Genomic DNA, 14296 nt, shown 5'->3' on the forward strand with positions numbered 1-14296 from the left:
AGCCAGAAAGAGAACAACAAAATAAATATCAATGGAAGGAGAATGAAGGATAAAACAAGCATAATGTAGGAAAAAATTAATGGAATAGAACACACAGAAGAGTAGACAAGACCAAGAAAATCAAAAGCTAGTTCTTTCAGAAAACAAATGAAACAGATAAACCTTTGGCAGTTCCCATGACAAAAAAGAGAAAAGACATAAATTAAAATATAAAAATAAAAAACAGAATGTAATAGCAAATAGAGATGTACAAGATGTTAGAATTATAAGAAAATGCTATGTAAAATTTTATAGAAATAAATTTGAAAATTTAAGTGAAATGAATAATTTTTAAGGAAAAGATAATTATTAAAATTAACTCAAGAAGATCTTAGTCTGATTCCTGCTGTTATAACAGAGAATTGCATAGAAAAGTAACTGGCGAAAAATGAAAAAGCAGCCGCAGATCTAAGCCTAATATGAAGGCATTTAGGCCACTAAGTTTGGAGTTTTACAAATTGTTTGAGAAACAGATCGAATGTATGATATTCACATCCTTTCAGAGCATGAATGGGAAACTTCTCAACTCATTCTGCTAATCTATCTGTGTAGATAAAATTGATTTCATCTTGGATACTAATCTGCCAGGTTGACTTCTGATTAGCCCCAGTTGTTGCGGGAAGTCAGGGACCCCGAACGGAGGGATCGGCTGGAGCCGTGGCAGAGGAACATAAATTGTGAAGATTTCATTTTAATATGGACATTTACCAGTTCCCAAATAATACTTTTATAATTTCTTAGGCCTGTCTTACTTTAACCTCTTAATCCTGTTATCTTCATAAACTGAGGATGTACGTCACCTCAGGACCACTGTGATAATTGTGTTAACTGTACAAATTGATGGTGAAACGTGTATTCGAACAATATGAAATCAGTGCACCTTGAAAAAGAACAGATAAGGACTGAGATACACCCTGGTCTCCTGCAGTACCCTCAGGCTTACTAGGGTGGGGAAAAACCCAGCCCTGGTAAATTTGTGGTCAGACTGGTTCTCTGTTCTCGAATCCTGTTTTCTGTTGTTTAAGATGTTTATCAAGACAATATATGCACTGCTCAACACAGATCCTTATCAGTAGTTCTCCTTTTTGCCCTTTGAAGCATGTGATCTACTCCCTGTTCTTGCACCCTCTCCCCTTTTGAAACCTTTAATAAAAAAACTTGCTGGTTTGAGGCTCAGGTGGGCATCATGGTCCTACCGATATGTGATGTCACCCCCGGCAGCCCAGCTGTAAAATTCTTCTCTTTGTACTCTCTCTTTATTTCTCAGCTGGCCGACACTTATGGAAAATAGAAAGAACCTACGTTGAAATATAGGGGGCAGTCTCCCCCGATATGTTTGAAGCCTCTCAAGCTCATTTATCCATTGTGCCTGGAGCTGAGGCATTAGATCAGGTGGCAGAAAGTCTTTCTGGACTACACCCCACGACTTGGATTAAGTCCGTTGGGTGCTCCACTGTAGGAAATTTTGGGATCATGTTTCTCTGTTTAATCGGCTTGTTTTTAGTGTGCCGGACCAGTCAAAGATACCTGCATCAAAACCCAGAGAATGAACAAGCCTTCATTGCCATGGCACAGTTATATAAAGGAAACGGAGAGATGTTGTGGGAAGTCAGGGACACCGAATGGAGGGACCAGCTGGAGATGTGGCAGAGGAACATAAATTGTGAAGATTTCATTTTAATATGGACATTTATCAATTCTCAAATAATACTTTTATAATTTCTTACGCCTGTCTTAATCTCTTAATCCTGTTATCTTCATAAACTGAGGATGTACGTCACCTCAGGACCACTGTGATAATTGTGTTAACTGTACAAATTGATGGTGAAACGTGTATTTGAACAATATGAAATCAGTGCACCTTGAAAAAGAACAGATAAGGACTGAGATACACTCTGGTCTCCTGCAGTACCCTCAGGCTTACTAGGGTAGGGAAAAACCCAGCCCTGGTAAATTTGTGGTCAGACAGGTTCTCTGCTCTTGAACCCTGTTTTCTGTTGTTTAAGATGTTTATCAAGACAATACATGCACTGCTCAACACAGATCTTTATCAGTAGTTCTCCTTTTTACCCTTTGAAGCATGTGATCTACTCCCTGTTCTTACACCCCCTCCCTTTTTGAAACCCTTAATAAAAAACTTACTGGTTTGAGGCTCAGGTGGGCATCATGGTCCTACCGATATGTGATGTCACCCCCGGCAGCCCAGCTGTAAAATTCCTCTCTTTGTACTCTTTCTTTTTATTTCTCAGCCGGCCGACACTTATGGAAAATAGAAAGAACCTACATTGAAATATTGGGGGTAGGTTCCCCCGATATTTTTGAAGCCTCTCAAGCTCATTTATCCATTGTGCCTGGACCTGAGGCATTAGATCAGGTGGCAGAAAGTCTTTCTGGACTAAACCCCACAACTTGGATTAAGTCTATTGGGTGCTCCACTGTAGTACATTTTGGAATATGTTTCTCTGTTTAATTGGCTTGTTTTTAGTGTGCTGGACCAGTCAAAGAATCCTCCGTCAAAACTGAGAGAATGAACAAGACTTCATTGCCATGGCACAGTTATATAAAAAGAAACGGAGAGATGTTGTGGGAAGTCAGGGACACCGAATGGAGGGACCAGCTGGAAATGTGGCAGAGGAACATAAATTGTGAAGATTTCATTTTAATATGGACATTTATCAGTTCCCAAATGATACTTTTATAATTTCTTATGCCTGTCTTATTTTAATCTCTTAATCCTGTTATCTTTGAAAGCTGAGGATGTACGTCACCTCAGGACCACTGTGATAATTGTGTTAATTATACAAATTGATTGTAAAACATGTGTGTTTGAACAATATGAAATCAGTGCACCTTGAAAAAGAACAGAATAACAGCAATTTTTAGGGAACAAAGGAAGACAACCATAAGGTCTGACTGCCTGCGGGGTTGGGCAAAAAGAGTCATATTTTTCTTCTTGCAGAAAGCCTATAAATGGACGTGCAAGTAGGGAATCTACTCCCTGTTCTTACACCCCCTCCCTTTTTGAAACCCTTAATAAAAAACTTGCTGGTTTGAGGCTCAGGTGGGCATAACGGTCCTACCGATATGTGATGTCACCCCCGGCAGCCCAGCTGTAAAATTCTTCTCTTTGTACTCTTTCTCTTTATTTCTCAGCTGGCCGACACTTATGTAAATTCTTTTCCTAGCAAGGAATATTAATATTAATACCCTGGGGAAAGAATGCATTCCTTGGGGGAGGTCTATTAATGGCCGCTCTGGGAATGTCTGTCCTATGCGGTTGAGATAAGGACTGAGATACGCCCTGGTCTCCTGCAGTACCCTCAGGCTTACTAGGGTGGGGAAAAACCCAGCCCTGGTAAATTTGTGGTCAGACAGGTTCTCTGCTCTCAAATCCTCTTTTCTGTTGTTTAAGATGTTTATCAGGATAATATGTGCACCGCTGAACATAGACCCTTATCAGTAGTTCTCCTTTTTGCCCTTTGAAGCATGTGATCTACTCCCTGTTCTTACACCCCCTCCCTTTTTGAAACCCTTAATAAAAAAACTTGCTGGTTTGAGACTCAGGTGGGCATCATGGTCCTTCCAACATGTGATGCCACCCCTGGTGGCCCAGTTGTAAAATCCTCTCTTTGTACTCTTTCTCTTTATTTCTCAGCCAGCTGACACTTATGGAAAATAGAAAGAACCTACGTTGAAATATTGGGGGTGGGTTCCCCCGATACCCATTCTCATGAATGCCTCCTTATTTCTTCTTTATTTACTGTCGTTAGTGTAAGAACATGTCGACCTCAATGTTATCACACAAGTTACAGGCTATGATGCATACAGAATTCATACGTGTTCTGGACGGTCACCTTAAATAGTGTGGCTGGAGCATGTATGCCCTTTCCTTATGGCATATAAATCCTGGGTCTTGGGGAAACAGCGTGGAGATCTACCTGTCTTATGGCTGCCCAAGACCACGCTTCTGTTTGTAAGTTCCCTCAATAAAGCACCCTTTACCAATAAACTGGATTTGTTCGCCCCCTTCAGTTTCTTGGTTCCTTTGGCATTTGGGTGTTGCTTTGCACATACAGCCCTTTCTAGAATCCTATCCTAACTCTAACCCCATATTTGGGTAAAAATAGCAGAGACACACACACACACACACACACACACACACACACAACTACAGGTCATTCTCATTAATGAGAATAACTATAAACATTTCTATGTGAAATATTAGAAAATGGAGTCAGCACTATAGTTATTAAATATGCATTATGAAAAAACAGACTTTATTTCAGAATTGTGAGGATTATTAGAATCTCAGTAGCTGTAATTCACAAGATTAACAGATTATGTGCAAAAAATTGTGATCATCTCCAATTACTCTAAAAAATATTTGATGAAATTTTAAACCTCTCTGAATAAAAAAACCCATTATGAACAGGAATAAAACTTTCTTAAGGTAAACTATATCTACCAGAAACATAGAACAAATATATGTGAAGTTTTTGTTGAAATAACTCTTCTTAAATTCAGAAAACAAGGGTGCAGGTGGCTAGGCAGTATTTACTGACATTCTCATTGAATGCATTAAGATGACAAAAAGAAGCATGAGAGCAAATTGTTGTTATTTGTACAAAATAATATTGTATAATCCAACAGAATCAACTGAAAACTATTAGAATTAATAAAAGAGCAGTAAATTTGCAGAATATAAAAAAAACAAAAATATCCTTCTAAAATTGATTATTGCTTATATATAAATACATGTAAGATAAATATGAATATATAAATATATAAGCTATATATAAGTGATAATATATTTATATATTATCAATAATCAATTTTATATATTATATTATAAATAAAATATAAATAATAAATATATAAGCAATAATCAATTTTAGAGGGATATTTATATATATTAGCAATAATCTATTTTAAAAGGTCATGAAGAAAGGATACTATTCAAACTAATAACCAATAAATGAACAGAAAACCTAGTAAAATATCTAACAAGAAATTCTTAAGACCTATAAAAATTGATGGAGCAACATAATAGAAGATCGGAAAAAATAAGAAAGAAAGCCATTTTTTAAAGTTGTCCATTATCCCCCAAATCATCTATAAATTTAATGAATCTCAACACAAATTCCAATAGTATATATATACATATATACTATACATATATATATAGAGAGAGAGAGAGAGAGACAATAGGTTTTTGAAACAAAAGAACAAAATCTTTCCCTATAAGACTTTAAAATATACTGTAAGGCTATTAGTATTAAAGTAATATAGTAAAGTATAATGAAAGGAAATAATAACCCCCCATGGGTTTATAGTGGGAAAGAACTTCTATAACAAAAGACAGATTCACAAGAGAAAAACAAGCAAAGGTTTATTAACATGTATATTTCATATACACATGAGAGACACGCAGGGAATGAGTAGTTCTCAAAAAGGTGGCTTTATATTTCAGCTGTAAACCAAACAGTATCTGAGACAGGTCTCAATCAGTTTAGAAGTTTATTTTGCCACGGTTAAGAATCATGACCCATGACAGCCTCAGGAGGTCCTGAGAACATATGCCCGAGGCAGTTGGGTTACAGCTTGGTTTTATGTTTTAGGGAGGCATAGGACATCAATCAATGTATGTGTTGTATACATTGGTTTCATCTGGAAAGGTGGGATAACTCAAAGTGGGGTGGTGGGGCTTATGGTCCATAGGTGAATTTCAAGATTTTCTGACTGGCAATTGGTTGAAAGAGTTAAGCTCTGCCTAAAGAGTTGAAGTCAGCTTAAGCTAAGGTAAGGCATTGGGGGTTGTGGGAAGCAGGGCTTTTGTCATGTATATGAAATCTCCAGGTAGCCTGTAGCCCACTTCAAAGAGAATAGATGTGACTGTCTCTTATCAAAGGTACCAGACTCTCTGGCGAGACCTAATAAAGGAAAGAGATTCTCTACAAAATGTAAAATTACCCCAGCAAGAGATATCTTTGCAGGGCCATTTAAAACATATATATTTCTTTCAGGCCACTGCTATCTGTCATGTGATGCTATACTGGAGCCAGGTTGGAATTTGGTATCTTATGGCTACAAAGAGTCTGTTCTGTCAGTCTTAAGATCTCTATTTTAATGTTAATGCTGATCAGCTGTGTGCCTGGACTCCAAAGGGAGGAAAGGATCACTAGGCATGTCCAAATCCCCTTCCTGTCACAATCTGACCTAGATTTTCAGGGGTCATTGGGTCCCCTTGGCCCAGAGGAGGGTCCACTCGATCAGTTTTGAGGGGATTATAATTTTATTTTGGGTTTACATAGCTTATCTTCAACAAAACGAGTGAATTTCAAGAGAAGCAATATGAGAAAGAAGAAGGACTTTGAATCTCTAAGAGCAGCAACTTGTGGAAATGCAAATAAATGGCAGATAAAGGCTAGTTGGTAAAGCTCTGGTACAAGCTCTAGGTCAATAAGAATTCAAAGTTGTTTTTTGTGGATGACCTTTGCTCTCCCTGGTAGAAAGATGGGCAGGATACCTTCTGTCTTTGTAAATCTATATCCTGGACCTATGGGAGGCAAACAGGAGACTGGCAGAGAGCTTTCTTGCATTTGTTTCTTCTGAATTGCCTTCAGCTCAACAATCCTTCATATTTTGGGGGGCTTATTCTGCTCTCCCTCAATAGGTTCATAAATAGACAAATTAAACAATAGAAAATAATTAAAAATCCAGAAATAGTACTGTGTGTCTCTTTCTGTCTCTCTGTGTTCCTGTCCTACCCCCTCCACCACACCCACAAATACATGTTTGTAATCACATACCCTGGAATTTAGTTTATATTAGATGTGACATTTTATATCAGAGGCGGGGAAACACAATGGAATATTCAAAAACAATTTGAGAATTATTCAGGATTCATTTGAGCAAAAACATTACATTTTTATTCCTACCTTACACCACAGAAAACTAAATTCTGGAGTAAGAGCTAATATTTAAAGCAAAACTTTTTTTAAAGTTTGAAGAAAACATGGAATAAACTTTTACACTCTTGTAATGGGGCAGTGTCTAAACAGGGTACAAAACTAAAATAGCATCAAGGAAAAGATCAATTAATATAATAAAAAAAACCCTGAGTTTAATTATGTATGACAAAAGACTTTAATGAACTAAGTTAAAAATAAGAGTTTGGGAGAAAAAAACCTGCAACCTACATAACAAACAAAGGATTAATACCCAAAATATGCAAACAGCTTCTACTGCAATCTGCTGTTGCAAAATTATAACTGAGAAAATTATTACAGTGAAAGATATCTGACCTAACAAACTCTATCCTGCTTCTAACCTCCAAGCTGTCCTTGGTCATTCCTGGGCATAGGCCAAACTGACTTTGAGAGGAACTTAGTTTATAGTTTAACTTTGAAACAAAGACTATAACAGCCCTTTCCCAAAACAAACCACTTTCCTGTCTGGGGACTAGACTGCCTTTGTAGGATTAACAAATTAGCCACAAGATTAGAAATTATGGATTAGGAATCATGCAGCTAGAGGCTGCAAGATTCTGACCCTCCCCAAATTGCTCCCGGCTATAACATCACTATTGTAAAACCTAAGATCAGTGCTTGAGATATTTTGCAGACCCTGCAGTTAATGGATCAGTTGGCACCACCCAATCAATAAACTGACTCATCTTATGGTCTTGTGGATTTGAGGTCTTGTGGCCCCTACCCAGGAACGGACTCAGTGCAAGAGGACAGCTTCGGCTCCCTATGATTTCATCTCTGACCTAATCAATCAGCACTCCCAACTCACTGGCCCCTCTACCCACCAAATTATCCTCAAAAAACCTGATCCTCAAGTTTTCAGGGAGACTGATTTGAATAACAATAGAAGTCCAGTCTCCTGTACAGCCAACTTTGCATGAATTAAACTCTTTCTCTATTGCAATTCCTCTGTCTTGATAAATTGGCTTAGTCTAAGCAGCAGGCAAAGAGAACCTGTTGGGTGGTTACACAAGAAAAAATAGCCCATAAAAATAAGAATAAGTGATATGAACCAGTATTTAAAGATAAAATACAGTGTCCAATAACTGTATGAAAGATGCTCAACTTCACTAATAGTTATGGAGATGCAAATTAAGCAAGTTTTTTTTTACCATAAGATTGACCCCAAAGTTTTAAATAGTCACAATATTTTATACATTTTTGTGGGGGTGTAGTGGGGATGTAAATATAGGAGACCAGAATATGCCACCTCAAAATATGACTATAGGAGACCAGAATATGCCATTCCAAAATATGCCTTGTTGGCATAAGGATTATTTTGAGCTGATTATTTTGAGAAATCGCAGACACAGAAGAATCTCTGAAAATAAGAGTAGAAGTTATGCTTTTGTATGGGAAATTTACATCTCTGAAGGAAATCTCCATTTGTAAGGGTGTCTCCCTCTCTGTACCAGGAAGAGAAGTATTATTCTAAATCAATAGAGACTCTTATCAATGGAGAAGGCATCCACTTAAATCTGCATAACAAGCCTTACTCTTGACTATTGTCTTGCTTTTCCTGGTTATCTACCTATAACCGGCCTTCCCTAAACCCTCCTTTCTTTGTTTCAGCAGACATGGTATTTAAATATGAATTCAAAGCCAACTCTTTGAGATTTAAAAGAATCCTTTCTCTGGGTATCTCCTATGTATATATGAGGTATACAGGTTAATATACTTCTGTTTGTTTCTCTCTTGTTAATCTGTCTTTGGCTACATGGATCCATCCTAAGAACTATAAGAGTAGTGGAAAACATTTATTCCTCCCTACAGAAATATGGTACATTTGACCACACTAAATCTGGCTTTCCTAAGGTCATTCTCTCAGCTCTAGCCTTTAAATCTGAGAAAAGAAAATGGCATAATGTGAAATTTCCATTACTAAAAACCAGTCCTTCTCCAGAGGAAGAAAAAATAATGTTTAAGATAGGAAATAATTTCATTTGAAATCTTTAAGAGAACAGGTTTTCAGTTCTTTAATACATAAAGACAAAAGTAAAAAGAATGTTATTTGAGATGAACAGATATTTTCATGCAAAGTCGCCTGAACAATTCATCCAGAACCCTGGATCATCACCACCTCAGCAGTGAATACTAGATGAAGGACAGAATATGTATAGAGAGTTCTTCTTTCACAAGCTATCCAGTCACTTAGAATCCAAATACAAATTTATATCCTAATTCTGGAGGGTGTTCTTCAGTGCATTTTATTTTAAAATAAACTTATGAATCACATAACATCCCATAACAGTGGGAAAATGAAGCAGTCTTGGGTAAATACTACCTCTATTATTTCAAGTAGACAGCATATTTGGGCCCTTTACCTTATCACCACTTATAAGAAATCTACACTATACAAAACTGTTTCTTCCATAGCAACTCAGTAACTTGCAACATAGGCACCAATGTAAATGTAAGAGGAGAAGATATGAAAGGAAATAATCCCCAGGGACACACACACACACACGCAGGTGTCATCAGAAATGGAAGGAACACATTTCCAATGTGAACAGAAAAGTAAAAATACGTCCATCTATTAAACGTTGCCTTCCATTTCTTCATATATTCATTCAATGGGCATTTGGGGGGAAGGGCGCTAAGCACTGTTCTGAGAATACAAAGATGAGTAAGGCACAGCCCTTCAAAGACATGGTCTAATGGGAGAGGCAGACAGATAATTACAAGGCAATATTTTCACTGCTGTAAGCAGGGATATGTGAAGAAGTATGAGGGAGCATAGATACAGGAAACTGTAACTACATTTGAGAAATCAGAAAATAAATACATAAACATTTGAGCTCAGTTTCAAAATTCCACATTATGCAATAGCATTAGTTAAAGCTCCAGAATTATGCAGTAGAATTTCTATTATGTCTGACATAGGAATATTAGTCATCAAAAGCAATAGCTGAAAGCACCAACCTAAAGATATGAATAGAAAGTAAGAAAGGTCTTGTAAGGTACACGTATTTGAGGAAATGAGAAGAGCTAACAAGCTCAGAACAAAGCAAGAATATCCATTCTTGCCAATTCTGTTCAACATTACAATAAGAACAATGAAATAAAAAGGCAAAAATTGGAAAGGAAGAAATAAAACTATCTTTGTTCATAGATGACATAATTGTGTATGTAGAAAATCCTAAGGAAACTACCAAAAATACTAGATGCCAGGCACAGTGGTTCATGCCTGTAATCCCAACACTTTGGGAGGCTGAGGTGGGAGGATTGCTTGAACTTAGAAGTCTAAGACCAGCCTAGACAACACAGCAAGACCCTGTCTCTACAAAAAAATTTAAAAATTAGCCCAGTGTGGTGCTGTGTGCCTGTAGTCCCAGCTATCAGGAGGCAGAGGTGGGAGGACCGCACAAGTGCAGGAACTCTAGGTTGCAGTGAGCCATGAGCACGCCACTGCACTCCAGCCTGGGCAACAGAGTGAAACGCTGTCTCAAAAATATAGATATACATATATACTAGAATAAGTAAATTTAGGTCAGTGTACATAAATTAACCGTACTTTTATATAGCTGCAACAAGCAACTGAAAAATTAAGCAAAAAAATTTACAATAGCATCCAAAATTTAAAATAATTATGAGTAAATTTGACAAAGGTTGTCTAAGACTTCATGTTGAAACTACAAAATATTGCTGAGAGATATTAAAGACTTCCCAAATCAATGAAAATATATACCATGTTCATGGATCAGAAGACTTGACATTGTTAAGATGTCATTTCTCCCCAAATTGATCTATAGATTTACTGCAATCCCAATTAAAATCCAAAAATTTCTTTTATAGAAATCAACGATTTGATTTGAATGTGAGAATATGAATGACAGAATGACAGAAAATACTCAATACAACAATGAAAAGGAAGAATGATGTTGGAGGATTTGCACTACTTGGCTTTAAGATTTCCCATAAAGCTACAATAATCAAAACACTGTGGTATTTATGTGGTATTGATTGCCTCTGGATTGACTGGAAAGACACTTAAGGGAAATTTCTGGGACAAAGTAAATGTTCTATATCTTAACTGATGTGGTGACTTCATAGGTGTATAGTTTGTCAATATAAACATTTGAATACCCATAATGTACCAGTTTGTCTTAACCACTTGAGATGCATCAGTAAAAAACAACAAAAAAGGAAAAGACAGAGATGCTGTCATGGAACATACATCTTAGCAGGGGCTAGGGAAGAAAGAGAGACATATAATAAAGAAAACATATAATATAGAAATTATGTGGCTTTTTAGAGGGTAACAGTACTGTGGAAAAAGAAAAAGTACAGTAGGTTAAAGGGCTGGGAGAATGCAGTTTTATACTATGTTGTCAGAAAAGGCCTTACTGGGAAGGTAACAGTAAAGCCAAGACTTGACAGAATAGAATGAGTTAGACATGCTCTTACTCCCTTGGGGAAGGAGTGTTCCTAGGAACTGCAAAGAGGCCAGTGTACCTGCAGAAGAGCTTTCTTAGTGCAGCACCACTCAAACAGAACTGTTCTCTAAAGATATGGCAAGCACCTCCCTGAGTGGCTCCACTTGAGCTTATCACAGTGAGATTTACACTCATCAAATCTCATTCCATGTGCTTTTGACTTACTATTTTGATGTTGCATGCATGAAGCAGGAGATAAATTCCCTCACTGTTGAGTTCTGGTCAGCAACCTAGGATGGAAGGACATTGGTACATCCTCAACATGTCTGATTTTGTTTCTGAAAGGTAAAAACCAAAACCAAAACAAAATAAAAAAATACAAACAGTGCTCATTTCCCAGTGGCTCTTGGGTCCTGCATTGGAGGCAGAGAGAGAGCAATTGGGGATAAATAAGAATGCTCTAAATTCTTGAGAGCTCTCCAGGGAGAAGTAGGCTGCTTCTGAAAGAAAACAGTAGTACAGGATCATAGCCAGGAACTACACAATTTTGAAAAGAGTTGACACTTACTGAGGTCCCAGAATATTAGTGCTGTGTGGTCATGCAAAGTGGGAATTTATTTTGTTGTTCTTCAGGGTATTCTGGAAGACAGTCTATTTACCTTGTTTTGTCCAAAAGGGGCAGCAGTGTTATGACTACACACATCATTTGTCTACCCAGTTTAAACAGCTTCCCTTAGGACATAATTCAGATGGCAGAGTGGATGATACTAGCCTTTATCCCCCTGACACAAGACAAAATATATAGATAGCTATCCACAACCAGAATAGCCCTGAAAGAGATCAAAGGTCCATTAAAGATCTTTTATGTGTGAATATTCTTTTCGTTTTGTTCCACTGTGTTCCATCTACAGGAAGACAGTGGAGCAAAAACAAAAAGAATATTCACACAGAAAAGATCCCTGCTGAAGCTGGCATACCTGAGAATTCAGGAGACTGCTAGGAACAAAGAAGAAAGGCTGAGGCTATCAGCCACATGGGGGGAATTACTGTGGTCCAGTGACCTGCTCTACAGAGGACATTAGCATCATTTGCCATTGAGGTAACCAACAGCCATTTCCTCCAGGGAACCCCAGAGAGGAAGACACAGCTGTGCACCCCTCCTGCCCTAAGCAGCCACTGTTGAGCTGCTTTAGGAAAGGAGCTAAGGGAGGAGACGACCCCTCATATTGTCTTATGCCCAATTTCTGCCTCCAAAGAAAGAAAAAGTAAAAACTAAAAGGCAGAAATGAAATCCACAAGCAGACAGCCCGACGCCACACCCTGGGCCTGGTAGTTAAAGATCAACCCCTGACCTAATCGGTTATGTTATCTGTAGATTAGAGACATTGTATAGAAAAGCACTGAGAAAATCCCTAACCTGTTTTGTTCCGATCTAATTACCGGTGCATGCAGCCCCCAGTCACGTACCACCTGCTTGCTCAATCGATCACGACCCTCTCATGTGCACCCCCTTAGAGTTGTGAGCCCTTAAAAGGGACAGGAATTGCTCACTCAGGGAGCTCGGCTCTTGAGACAGGAGTCTCGCTGATGCCCCCGGCCGAATAAACCCCTTCCTTCTTTAACTCGGTGTCTGAGGAGTTTTGTCTGTGGCTCGTCCTGCTACAGAGCCACCATCTCTCCCAACCCTGCACTTGTCCTGGCCCCCAAGCTGGGACTGAACTGCATGTGCCCACACTGCAGACTTGGTCTCTATGGCGGCACTCCTCTCACCCACATCTCAGATACCACAGCCATCACCATGGTGAGCTAGTTCACACTCTGGACCATGGAGCCAAGCTCTTACTGCATACACTCAAACTCTGGACTTCAGCTCAGCCACCACAGAAAAGTAAGCTCCATGTTAACCTTGGAGCCACTGTAACTCTGTCTCAACCTGTGTTCCTATTCTGGTTCCCTGGCTACTTCACAAGCATCCACACCTTACATGCTGTTGGCAATGTGGTAGCAGGAGTGCTTGAACCCTAAGGACCAGTGCCATAGCCGCTCCACATCCCAGAGCTGTAGTCTCTTCACACATACCCGTGCTTCAGGCCTCAGCCCTGTAACTACTCCATAGGCAACACACTTAAGACACTGGTGCCACTGCCACTTCAGGTAGGCCTGCAAACCAGACCCAGTGCCAACAGGAATCTCTTTAGCCAAAATTTCCACAGTAGAAAAAAAAATAGATCAGGAGAACCTTAATAATCATCACAATCATAGACCCCAACAATCTTCACTACCACCGCAGACATCCACAACATTGAGTGTTGAGGATCTCTGCAATCATTGTCAACACTAACCTTAGCTGACAGAGCTGCACAATGACTGCACAACTGTATCCTCATTGGTGCCAGAACCACTGCACCCCACTCAGCAAGCACCCTCACACCCTTCCCCCAGAAGAAAGTATTTTCATAGCAAAATTAGCCTTTAAAGTCTGCAATAGGTTACTGCTCCACCAAATAGGCAGACATCAACATAAGGCAAGAAGAAACATGACAAGTCAAAAAGACATAACTCAACCAAAAGAACGCAATTTCCCAGTAGCAAGCCTCAAATAAATGGAGATACACAAACTGCATGACAAAGAATTCAAAAAAAATTGTTTTAAGGAAGCTCAGTGAACTTCAAGAAAATACAGAGTAATAATTCAGTGAAAGCAGGAAAACAATAAATGAACAAAAATAGAAATTTGGCAAAAAGATTAACATTATTTTTAAAATTAAATAGAAATTCTGGAGCTGAAAAATACAATGAATAACATGAAAAAAATGAATGTGATAGTGTCAACAGCAGAATTGATCAAGGAGA

General features: G+C 38.4%; 1 long non-coding RNA gene across 2 annotated transcripts in view; it reads right to left on the reverse strand.

Annotated features, from left to right (window-relative positions):
- LOC134740015 (uncharacterized) overlaps window positions 1–14296 on the reverse strand; it is a 76963-nt gene that overhangs the window by 23496 nt on the left and 39171 nt on the right. For both annotated transcript variants that reach the window (XR_010127219.1, XR_010127220.1), the window contains exon 3: window positions 11669–11733. This is a non-coding gene — a long non-coding RNA (uncharacterized LOC134740015). The remainder of the gene's footprint in view (window positions 1–11668; window positions 11734–14296) is intronic.

This window comes from Pongo pygmaeus, chromosome 7 (assembly GCF_028885625.2).
Source record: "Pongo pygmaeus isolate AG05252 chromosome 7, NHGRI_mPonPyg2-v2.0_pri, whole genome shotgun sequence".
Classification (NCBI taxonomy): Eukaryota; Metazoa; Chordata; class Mammalia; order Primates; family Hominidae; genus Pongo; species Pongo pygmaeus.